The following is a 12,831-nucleotide window of genomic DNA, read 5'->3' as shown; positions in this document are numbered from 1 at the left end:
TACGTGTCTACCAATAAGTCCAAATGAGCTTGTTTACAGATTACATTTTTATTAGCATGTGAAAAGAGCACTTTGCACACTTATATCAGTAAAGTATACTCATAAACATTTGACACGTGGTTTGCATTAGTTTAACATTCACCTCGTGAAGCTAAGTTAGTGCAGTGCGTTTTTGTCCGTTTTTTTCTATCAGTTTAAGCAAAAAGATCTTTTTTCATCTTATGACAATTTTGCTCAAATTTATGCCACTTTCTTGCGACTTCGTCGCACTGCAAAATTAGGACAAATATGGAAATCATTAGGAAGTGCTGTTTTGTATGGCTCATGTCATATTGCGACACCTCGCTTCGCTCGCCCGGCAAAGTCCCACTCGTTAGATAAAACTATGTATATCCTAACCGGTTTCGTTCATCGAATAATGCACATCACTCCAATCGTCGTCAAACCACAACTCAAAGAGGGGTCAATAACTGTGAAATTACTAATTCATATATGTAATTATTAATAATTGGTCTATTTAAGTATTGTCTGTTTATTCAATTCCTGAGTAAAAAGCTTTTCTTATTGTGAAAAAGCATCTTTCTTTCTGAAATAGTAAATATATAAATTCGCACCTTGTAACTACATTACACTCGTATAAATCTCAGCCTGACGTTATACATAATGCATTATAATTTATGGGCTGTAAAAGTATGGTGATAATTATAAATGAATGTTTAAGCGCAATTTAAAAATTAGTTTAAGTGACCAATATAGTTTATTTAAATTCCCCTCACGATATAAACAACGTCACGTGACTGCGTAGCCCATGGCGCCCGATAATTGGGCAGATAGCCAGTCGAGTCAAGAAAATCGGAAAGTGGCAGTGGTGCATTCAGGGCCGGCCTTAGCAAGCCTGGTGCCTTGGGGGAAATTTTTAATCACCGCCCCCTACTCCTAAGAAGAAATCGCCAACCAGGAAAGCGTACCACCCTGGGCCGTGGCCCAAGCCCTCCTCCATAAGGCCTGTACTGAGTGTATTGAATTTTTAAATGCAATTCAGTGTGTCAGGTTGAAATTACTCAGACTAAAATCCCACCAAATATTATACCATAACTGACTATTCTGATATCTCAGAAACAGCTCTAATCTGCGAAAATAGCTTTTGATCAAAGTTCGGTATGCAATCAACTAACGCAGCTATTATTTAATACTGCCATCCAACTATTCCTTGACGTGAAGGATGCTTTTTCCGTCTGACCGATTGAAACTTTCCCCTTAAAGTCAGGTTCCCACGTAGTCTAACGAGAGTTGTGAAATTCTAAATATGTTAAGTAGAAAATATCGTCAATCCGTTGCTTGTGATTCAATTTTGATTTGGTTAGTATTTGGTTATTCTGATTTGCAATGGTTTTTGAGATACAGCCGCTCTCCTCACTTAGTGGCTTACCAGGTTATTAAATTTTTGAATGCATCTTTGAATTGAACTGAATTCTTCCCAACGCCGTTTGCGCCGTCGGAGCCGTTCGAGGCTTGCTAAGCATACAGCTGGTCGTGGAAAGCCGGCTTTAATATGCATGGATAACATAAATGTTCATGCCTCACTACCAATGTCTGTTTATCTTTCAAATACGTTTTTTATTTACGCTATAGGATTATTTTAGGTTACTTACAGAAGCTTTTACTCACTAATGGCTAAACTGACTCGTTAAGTATACAATACCTAAATGGATAGGCGAACAATAATTTGATTTATCACACAAAATCTGTTGCCAATACGTTGGAAATTTTGGAATTTCCTTCAAGATATCTAAAAAAAAGTGTGTGGACTTGCTAAATTTGCAGTCCAGGCTCATGGAAAACCAGTTTATCGGGCTCAGTAACACAACAATGTATTCCATTAAATAAGCACCATCCTCAGGCAACTTTTATCATTAACACATACGTTATGCTGGTTTTTATCTTTTTATATCGAACCCAATGAGGCTAGTCGTACATACACCTTTAAATGTGTATTCACATATTAATAACTATCGTTAATAGTGTTGTATTTACATATTCCGAGAATTTCAATTTGTCAACAAAGAGGGTTTTCGTTTTTAAATCTTTGAAATGTAACCAAATCCACTTATTAACATACTAGAGCTTTTTTGCATATATTAAACTTCTCGAATTTGTCATCAAAATCTTACTGCGCGTTTAAAAGCGAAAATCTTCTCCACATTCTTTGACCCGTTGCGTTACCCGCATCTTTCCATCCTCTTGGGCCAATTCTCATGGCGATGGTTGTGGTATATTTAGTATCAAGAACGAAGATTCTTCTCATTGGGCCGGAATCGAGACGGAACTTTAACTTCTTAGATGCTATCGTTATTATAATGGTCAATGGCGAGTAGATTATCGATGCACTGGGCATATCATAAAATTCTTGTACCGTCCCACGCATTTAGAACAAGGGTTAGTAAACAAGGTAAACAGCGTGAGTTCAAAAATAAATTTGGTCACTTAAAATAAGAAGCCGATTTGAAGCACACAAAAACCTAAAAGTATCTTTTTAGCAGGGGCATTCCCGCTGTGATTCTTTATAACTGCTGGTCTGTTTAACTTGCTTCGAACCTTTGGGTTCAAAATCACCTGCCGTTGACGCGGCGTGCTGGTAATTTATAGCAGGCCCGTAAAATAATTTATGTCTGACTGTAAATATCCAAACAAGAAATTTATGGTGCATATTCTTCTCGTGCTATCCCGATATGCAGAAAACAGCACGAGTTGTTACTTTTATGACCCTTGGAAACATCTTTTGTCTTATTAGTGCCGGTTAATGGGATGTTGGGTGTTCAATGGATTTGCTTCGCGTCTTTAGATTAGTTCTCTGGAATCTTCGTTTTTTTTTCACTATTTTTATTAGTAGATGGGGTGTAAACCATTGTGTGGACAGAACAGTCAACTTTCACGAAAGATACTGAGAATCGAAGACACCGCACACAGCGGTGAAAATGTTCAGATTTATTATCAAGTCAAAAGCCTCAAAAGATCAGGTCATCAGCACCGTGGCGGCGTCCAATTAACTCGTCCAACCTCCGGATTGTGATCATCGTCTCTGCCACAGTCTACTGAAGAAACCAAATTTTTTATGATATGCACCAAAATCATAATGCTGAACCAACGCCCCTTCCAATTAGGAAACAAATAGTAAAAAATTGCGGAAAACACCTGGTGGATATATGACTAACGAATTGACTAATTTGTACAATTCTCAAATCAGCTGATATAAGTAATGAGGCGTTTATAAAACATGAGACACTTCATATGGGCATGTAATTTATTCGCTAAGCCTGTAAATTTTATTATGCATGCAGTGGTCGTAAAAGGCAAATATTTTCGAGCGCTTTTTTTAATGGAACTCCCAGAATATGTTTGGCACAACATGAAATCGATGTATAGAGAACGGTAAATCTAATAAAAACGTATAAAAATTGCTCCTAAAAATTTGCTTTTAACATAATCATATGTTTATATTTCAAGATAAAAGCACTGTTAAAGTAGGTACAAACCGATAAGTGGCCAAATGCACGCATATCAATGCATAATAATCGCATGATACGAGTTGGCTAACTCAAGTACCTGCGATACGTACCTATACATGTATATACTTGATGACGTACTATTTAGTACTTAAAGATGGCAGCTCTGCATTATATCCCTACACTTGAGATGTCTCCTGATTTAAACTTGATTTCCTCTACTAGCTTTAAAGACACCATTATTGAGGGTATTGAACAGGTTAGTAATGATGCGATTATGGCCCATTCAAATTAAGAATTTGATCAAAATTATTGTAATTTTAACAAATCTAGTAGAGGAAAAAATCGTATATGCACCGCAGTTGTGACATGCTTATGGCCTCTCACGTTTTAGATCTCTTGGGGCAGCGTGCCTCGTGATATAAGGGTGATAATGATGCACTTCAGAATCTTGACGTATAATATACTATTAGCAGATGACTAAGATATTTCACAGGTATTTCAGTTTTGACTGGAAAGTTCAGTTATTAGCAAATTAACATGAAATCGAATATAAAACGCACAACGTAATGAGGTTTTATTTTTATTCGACTCTTGCATTTATGGACTCGCTCGCAAGTTCGCTCGACCATAAACTGATTCATCTCATAAAATCCTATATTACGCACTTATTACATAAATAACAATTTCGACTCTGTAATATAATCCGTAATATCTTTTTCGTTTCAATGAATATTGAATTTACAAACTAGCGTTGAAAGCTGCGACAAAATCCCTAGATACTAAATGTCCTGAATCTCCGAAGCAAGACCTAACTTTGAATTATGTAAGATTTAAGCATGCTTTTCAGTGTTTCAATTAGAAAAAGGTGTAAGGATTTAAAATAACATCGGTGATAAATACCGGAGAGCTCTCTTTGTGACTTGCACACTTCCAATGTTTATGTGCTCTTTCAAACTGCACTTTTCACACGCTGCTGCTCTGGTTAACTTGCTTGATCCGAACCGAGTTTAAAATATTAAGGATATTTTTCCATTATACAGAATGGTCAAACAACGTTATGGCGAATTTGAAAAATTGTGTTGTCGCGCTCTATGTAAAAACTCAATAAGGTCTTATCTTCAAACTCACTCTCGACTTGGATTGAAGGCTGCGGAGCAGAGTTTAAAATTCATTGGTTCCCATTTTTCCGTAATTCTCGGGAAAAATCTATCATAATTTTCAAACCGAATATGAGTTCTTTTAGAAAATTCCGTTTTAACATTCAACCGTCTCTGTACCTCTTAAGGTGCGTACAGACATACAACAGTACGCCGTACCGCACCATTTTCTTGTTACGCATCGAAGTTATGGTGTGTCAAGAATTTATGCATAACAGCATATCGTGGCGTATCATATCAGCGAAACATACTGGCCTCCCATAAAAATGAAAAGAATAAATTGTGATTCACGTAAAGTCCGCTTGATGTGGAGGTTGAAGAAGTGCGTACAAATTTCCTTATTATATTGTTATTGGTAATTGTTGACAAACAATTAAAGCTAGATTTTTCACCCCATTGCAACTGATTAAAAATAAGTACATGCAAAGAAGTGGAGCAAAACCAGCATGTATCGTTTCTTTGATGTGACGGCTAAATGCCGACAATCGATGGAATGCCTCGATGTTACGATGTTGGGATACGGTGTAACGCGACGGTGTTACGCAGTGCCGTCCATGCTTGTTACTGAACGATTTTGCGATCCGATGCTCAGCTACATGTCTGTATGCGCCTTCGGAGATTCAAAAGGTCCTGTACATGCATCACATGTAATATATTACATGCATCACTAATTTGGACCGCACTATACACGCAAAAGTGTTACGTCTGGGATACAGGGTGTGTAATTTTTTAAAATAATAAATAAGTCACAACTTAAGCTAGTAAATTAGATATTTATTAAACACATTTGCGGGCAGCCGTTTTTCACTCCGAGAAAAAATGGAGGCGTCGAAAGTAAGAAAATGTGAAAACCGAAGCATCAGGTCTGGCTTAACAAAGTAAAATCCGCTGTTTAATCCATTGAACCGTAAAAATAGGTAGAAATTATTTGGGAGCAGTCACACGGTCAAGATTCTTTGACAGCTGTACCAGGGGCGTGTCTGGAGCATTGTGAAGGGAATTGGAATTTGGGGCCAACCTCAGAAAATCACGAAATGGGCTTTAAACTTGTGACTACATAAAGCAGCCAAAATCAATAGAATTAGAAAAGTTATTTCGACTGTATTAAGTCAACAACCGCAGAATTCTTGGAAAGAGGAGGTAATTTCCAGACAATGTGTAAGTAATTCAATTGAAAATAATGAGGAAATTCTTTTTCCAATGTGCAGAATTTGTCAATTACTTTTTATTGATATTGAGTTTGACCAATTTGCCCATCCTTAACTGGCATCAGGCGCTTTGGAAATCGTAACTCGAGTACACAGTAAGAAGTAAAATGCTTGAGCTTCTCCATCTCTAAAGCAGTTTGAAAATTCGTTATTCATAAATTCGGATCTTGAGCTCCACGTGAGTTAGAAAAGATGATTCATACCACCAAGTTTCGGGGAACAAATAATCCAGAAAGGCACACGGTACATTCCTTGCGCAATGCTTCGGTTCGGATTTCGAGGTATTAAAGCGACTAAATGCATAATTTTAAGGTAACAGCAAATCCGATTTTTTGCCACAAAAATATTTAATAGTTAGCATCTTTGTGTAGTTTAACGATGATAGAAGCACAAAAGAATTAATGATTGCACACTATCTACTTCTTTCTTGCCCCGTATTTACAAGAACCTCACCATAAGAAATTGCAAGCCGTGAAGGATGGCTGCACTCTTATTGATTAAAGACAGGATATAAACATCGGGTATCTACAAGAGCCAAGCTAAAGCAGACCATAGTTAATTGCTTTTCGTTGTAAAAAAATTAACAATTTAATTAATTTCATTCTTTACTAATTGCCGTTAACAATAAGTGTAATCAGCATGGTCGATGGTCAGGTTTACAATGGCGTTTCCACTCTTCACACCAGAAGAAAGGGGATAAACTCACACGAACGCATATGGTAAAAACACCGCCCTGGTTTCTGTTGCATAAAATTAAGTGATGCATGCATCTCGGCCTATTGTAAAGGAAGATGTTCATTTTGCCAGTGGGGCCCGAGGGCGATTTCGTGAATGCATGGTGGACCCATCCCTCTTTTTTCTCTCCAGGGGTTTAAAACAACAATTATAAAGAAACGCAGAGGTAGGTAGGATTCTAAGCCCGGTTGGCCCTTTGTCAAGATTAAACGTATTGTCCCGGGGATTTCCTGCTTTGACGAAATGGTAAAGAGCGTATTGAAGGGCTGGGGCATAAAGAAAGTTAAATTGGCTCAATTGCCGCTAAATAATGTGGAATACCAGAATACCCGCTTACATGAAACAATGACGCTATAGGTGGGAATTTTAGTACTTTCCCCAGTTTCTTCAAAATCCTTTCCATAACGGAACAGCTGTTTGGCCAATTTCCTCGAGTTGACAAACTGCAAGTTCTAATAAAATAATTTAATGTTCCTCGTGAAGACCCAAATTAAGTTGACAGATGTTGCCAGGCCCATGTAATTAGGTACTGCTAAATCACAATAATTTAAATGCATCGTTTTGGGCAGTTCCATGCATTTGAAGTGCGTTTAGTAGGCCGGCGGCTACCTGCTAGTCAAAAAATTAACATTTCGGTTTTAAACCACTTTGTCGGTAACGTGAAACGCCTAATCTGGGCTAAAAATTTCTAATTGTAAAAATAGAACAGTCAGGCTTGTCTGATAAAAAACACCAGTACAAACCTGGAATCGAAAACAGCCTAGACGCGTCCCCTTAAGCATCTGCAGACCACATGTAATCGAATCCCTACTCGAAAATAAGTCTAGCACTTATGCAGCTCTAGAAAAACCACATGTTTACACAAACTTCAATTAGTAACAGGCAGTGTAATTTATTATCCCAAATAAATAAATTATATTTCATAAAAGTGCCTCAAAATGCTAGCTTTATGAAGCAACGACAGGTTTATTGGCAAATCACTGAAATGGCCTGTATTCTTAACACTAGGTAGGTATGGAATATACGTATAACTAGATTTCAGCGTTCCTGATATAAACTATAGGAAGGTTATGTCTGTTTAGGTTTTCGCTTTCGTTTAGAGATCGTAATTGTTTTGGGTTCTGAGGCCTGGATTACACATAAATTACTGAGGCTTACAACATCCTGCCTCAGCACAGTACGAATCGCTATTTAAAGCTTCAAGTTGGAGCTATTTTAATTGTCACCATTGTCAAGATTCTTCACATCTTCCTGCCTCATAAAGTTTGACTCACATTACTGGATTGTCGCCGATTCAGATTGCACACTTTCTTAATTGAAAACTAAGAGTGGGAGAGACCTTCATGCTTCTAATAATTTTTTAATTCCGGGGAACAGGTATCTTACGAGCAGCCCTCCGAATAAATTTAAAAGCACAACAACTCTTAATTACAGATAAAATGGCCGCATAATTACTTTTAACTTGATAGGAAATGAAACGTAACGTCAGGTCGAGTCGGCAGGCTTCATTAAAATGTATAATAGAAAATATGTAAATGACCAAACTACAAATTTTAATTAAGGCATAATCAATGAGGCGAGTTGCATGCGCAATTGTATTCTTGCAAGAATTCAGATCGAATGCAATCGCTAGTGATAATAATATGGCATATTACTTTTTGGGTCACTTCTGACACAAAGTATGCTTGACATTATCGTTTAATCAAGTCGGAGCCGACAGAAAAACTTTTCTGTAGCAGACTGACAGCAGGAATTTATTGCTACAAAACGCTGGGGCTTAAGACAGACCGAATTCGAGATTATTCAACTGTGGATGTTTTATTTTTGCCCAAATGGAAGTAAAAATACACGTATTAAGAGTACAATGGTGCAAGGCCACCACATCATTGTGGCTAACGTGAGTGTGGAAAGTGCGGACTCATGCGAGCGTACACGTATGACCTGAGCGCGTAATAATCGGAGTTTTTTTGGTGGCATGTTCTCTTTCGAGCCTGCGGGAAAGTGGCTTTGCCGCACTCGTGTGGCAGTAAACAAATGTAAAAGTGATGAGTTTGAATTTCCTTCAAAGTAACAGTGACATTCAAGCTGTTCATGATAACTATTCAATATCAATCCTCATTTCAAGAATGTAATAATGATTAACGTTTACAAGAGTTATTCGCATCTACTCACAATTTATCTCAAATATGCAACGTTTTTTTACGATTATTCGTTAATTGGTAGCTTAAAGCGATTTTCTAAGTATCGATTTTCCCGCAAATAGTTTTTTTCCTAAGAAACATCCCTTGGCCTTTCGAAAATCAAGTCTGAGCAAAAAATGAATTAACTGCGAAAAGCTGCAACTTAGACCAATAACTAATGGGCAGAGCGACGACGACGTTAACAATTACATCAACTCGGCCTGTATTATGAATTTAAATTACTTTCATGCCAATTAGTGTTTATCTTGTCGTTTATGATATGTTCATTAATATTGCCAGTTCAGTGTCTGTGGAATTTTATTTTTTGCGCTTGTCTTACATTTAAAGCTAAATGAAGGAATTAAATAATTAATTCTTAAATTATTCCCAGAGATGGTGGGTGAGGGAATTACCCTTGCGATTACCATCTTAACATGCCAATGAAACACGATTTTTTTAGAATGAATAATCAGACAGCTATTCCTTTTGTTTCAATTCACAATACATATAATCCCGAAGATTAGTTTTCTCTCAAGCATGGGAGAATAATAGTTGAGGATTTAGCAGCTCATATTATCATTCCTGATAATATTGTACCAACGTTAATTGTATAACCGGCTTAAATATATGCTGTTTCCAAAAAATATCTATTGAGAGTTCGTTTATACTTGTGGTGGAAGAACACAGCTGAAACCATGTGAATAGAATGCAGGCAAACTTCTTTTGTGTCATGAACCAAACTTGATCGTGGGCCCTATAAAAGCCTGAAGCTTGCCGGGTCGACCCCAGGATCGTATTGAATACATTCAAATACCAGCTTGATCATTTGTTTGAATGGTACAGGACCGTATTCGTCAGTACATTCATCGGTGTCGGGTCAAAGTGCCGAATCATATCTACAAAGGACATTAGACTGCGTATTATTTACACGAATAAAATTTAACTTATGTCGTAATAGCTATCGCCTATTTAATCTTATCTCGCTTAGACAGACACATAATAGTTAATACCTCAGGAAGAGTCAGTTGGCCTCAAGTCAAGTAAAATTTATTGGTCAATTAAGACGCGGTTTAATTCATTTTAAAACCTGTTATTTGCCTCAAAAAGAGGCATATTAAAAGAAATCTGCGGTTGTACAATGACGTTCGTATAATAAGCATTAATACTTAAACGGCAAAAAGAAATTCTTACAGAGTTTAGTATTCATATTGGTACTATATTTCTTTCACTATCCTGGGCAATGCGGCGTCTTTTGAAGCCGAACGAAAGAAGGATGGTCCGTTAGCTACGGACGTGTCTAGCGTAATTCATACCAGTACGGCTCTGAAACCAGTTTTTTCAACTATCGGGCTATTGGGTTCTTGCAATAATTATTAGATCGATTTCCTCGTTTGCTAGTTTTTTGAATGCTACCTAACATTAACCACTTTTATAAATGTGGCTCTTTTCCAGGCCTAAAGAGCTAATTACTTTATATGAGTGTCAATTACTGCTGAGATTACAAGCGTGAACCATGTGCATCTACGTTGTTTTTCTGGCAGTGGAAAAACTGACATGAACTAATATGATGAATATTTGGAATGTGAAAGTATTTTTTTCAGTACATCAGTTATTGAACCTCCAACGCGGTCCCGGTACTATTGTGTTAACATTGTTAATTTCTGGCTTAACTGGCTCAATTACCGCCTGCTTGTGACGTTTCTTGAAGTGACACTGTCTTCGAATCTTCCAGATTTAACAGGCCAAACGATCCAACGTGGAATTGTAATCTATTAAATTATATGGGTATTTTCTATATGCCCAAATCATCTAAACCGCTGAACTCCGGCCTGATTGCACAATGCGACTTTAAATGTTATTTAAAGAAATCCGTTTCCACACTCAAAAGATCCAATCTTTTCGTAAGTATCAAGTGGATAATAACTGTATGCGATCAATCAAAATAACAATAACGATCATTTTTGGTGGCAATAATTGTAATTTTGATTGATTATCCCACGATTAGCAGTGCTAATAATATTTAATCAAATCACTGTAGTCAAAAATGTTGTGTTTATTGGGTTTTAACATTGCTTTTTTTGCTGAGCATACAATAAGTATAGTTAGGTTTGACAGGATATTTCGAGGATAATGAATTAAGGTGGGTTTATTATAATTTATGTTGATTAGATTGTTGTGAATATCAGAATCATCACAAAAACATTTATTGCCTAATTAGTATTTAGATGTGTGTTATTGGTACGGGTAGAAGGAAATAAATAATCGAGTGTTGAGAACAATAAAGAAGTTGATAAATCATCGATGAATAAAATGTTGATACAGGCCTAATTTGTTATTTAATTTATGGCACCGCACGAGGCTCTGTAGCAGCGAAATGAAGCAGAGCAAATTCCGCTTTCCATATCAGTTTTGGCAAATTTCTAAAAATCCTAAAAAAAATTATGTGAAATTTTCAAGGAAGTCTTTGTTGATTTCCAACAGAGCCTCCGGATCTATTCTATTTCCTCTGCTGTCATGTCCTTTTCCACCTCCTCAGTGTGAGCAAAGTAAAGAATTGACGATTTTTCGACTTCCTTGTTTTGTCCTAGAAATTAAAACTCTATATGCTCACTTATTCGGGTTCGAAGAGAAGGAAGCTTTGGCAAGGTACAGTGGCCAGCAAAAGAATTAATACACCTATAACGCTGTTAAATAAAATGAAATAACAACAGTGTGGCCAGAATATTGCAACATTCTCTAGTTACTTTAGTTCTAAACGGCAACAAGTAAACAACTAATCTACAATAATTTTTTTGCTAAATCATATTGTTTATAGATACTCTTGCAAGCTGTTTACAAACATGTCACAAAATTAGACATCAAAAGCATTCATACATAATGTAATTCGTTATAAACAATATTATATAATATTAATACTTTGTGGCATGGCCTTTAGCTTCAATGATAACTGTCAAGCGTCGAAGTATCGATTCGACCAAGTTTCGGGTTATAAAGGGATCAATTTTTAACCATTCTTCTTGCAAAATTCGTTCTAAGTCACTTTTGTTGCTTATTTCACGTTTTCTGACCCGTTTCTCTAATTCATATCATAAATTTTCTATGGAATAGACGCCTGGCGATTGGGGTGGAGGCTTAATAATTTTTGGTATGTTATATAGTAACCGTTTCTGAACAATTTTCTCCGAATGTTCAGAACCGCTGTCTTGGTAAAACGAATAAACTGCAGGCATGTTTAGCTTTTCAGCACTCTGTTTCAGTTTGTTTTTTTTTAAACATTCAAATAGACCATTTCATCCATGGTTCCTGGAATGATTTTGGCCATTGGCTGACAAGCAGCACTCTTGAAAAGTATCCACCTTTTTTTTTTATCCTTCGTAAGTATCGGAGCTTACTTTTTCCCAAAACAGTTCTTCAATCATTGCAGGTAAATGTGAAGCACTTATTCATGGATTCTGTTGGACTTCCTCTACAATTTTCCCCTCTTCTCTAACAATAATTTTTTTTATCATTCTGTTCGTATGCGCTTAACAAAGGAATTTTCATTTTTAAACTTTTTGACAATGCTTTGAACAATTGCAAAACTGCTGTTAACCATTTGTCCCCTTTCTCGATATGATTTTTATTTTGTTTATGTAACCTAAGTACTATCTTCCTTTCAGCAATTGTCGTTTCTCCCAATTTTCGACCCATTATGCCTTGGAACAATTATTTTTTTATTTAATCTCTGATCTAACGCTTACATTAACTTGCCACTATCGGCTTGTACAATTTGGAAATAAATATCCACAGATACAATCGCCTCATTTGCAGGTTCAGTCTTTTTTTTTGTGCCGACGCAAATATATGAATACTTTTGCGATCTAATTTTATGACACGTTTGTAAACATTTTACAGTAGTATTTATAAACAATACGATTTAGCAAAAAAATTATTGTAGATTAGTTGTTTACATGTTGCCGTTTAGAACTAAAGTAATTAGGGAATGTTGTAATATACTGGCCATACTGTTGTTATTTCATTTTATTTAACAGCGTGGTAGTTGTAT

The 12,831-nt window shown here is 36.5% G+C and overlaps 1 protein-coding gene across 5 annotated transcripts in view; it reads right to left on the bottom strand.

The window, feature by feature from the left end:
* hth (homothorax) overlaps positions 1 to 12,831 on the bottom strand; it is a 148,566-nt gene that overhangs the window by 102,000 nt on the left and 33,735 nt on the right. The window lies entirely within an intron of this gene.

Source organism: Euwallacea similis, chromosome 3, assembly GCF_039881205.1.
Source record: "Euwallacea similis isolate ESF13 chromosome 3, ESF131.1, whole genome shotgun sequence".
In the NCBI taxonomy this organism is placed as follows: Eukaryota; Metazoa; Arthropoda; class Insecta; order Coleoptera; family Curculionidae; genus Euwallacea; species Euwallacea similis.
This window is presented reverse-complemented; position numbering and strand designations above follow the sequence as displayed.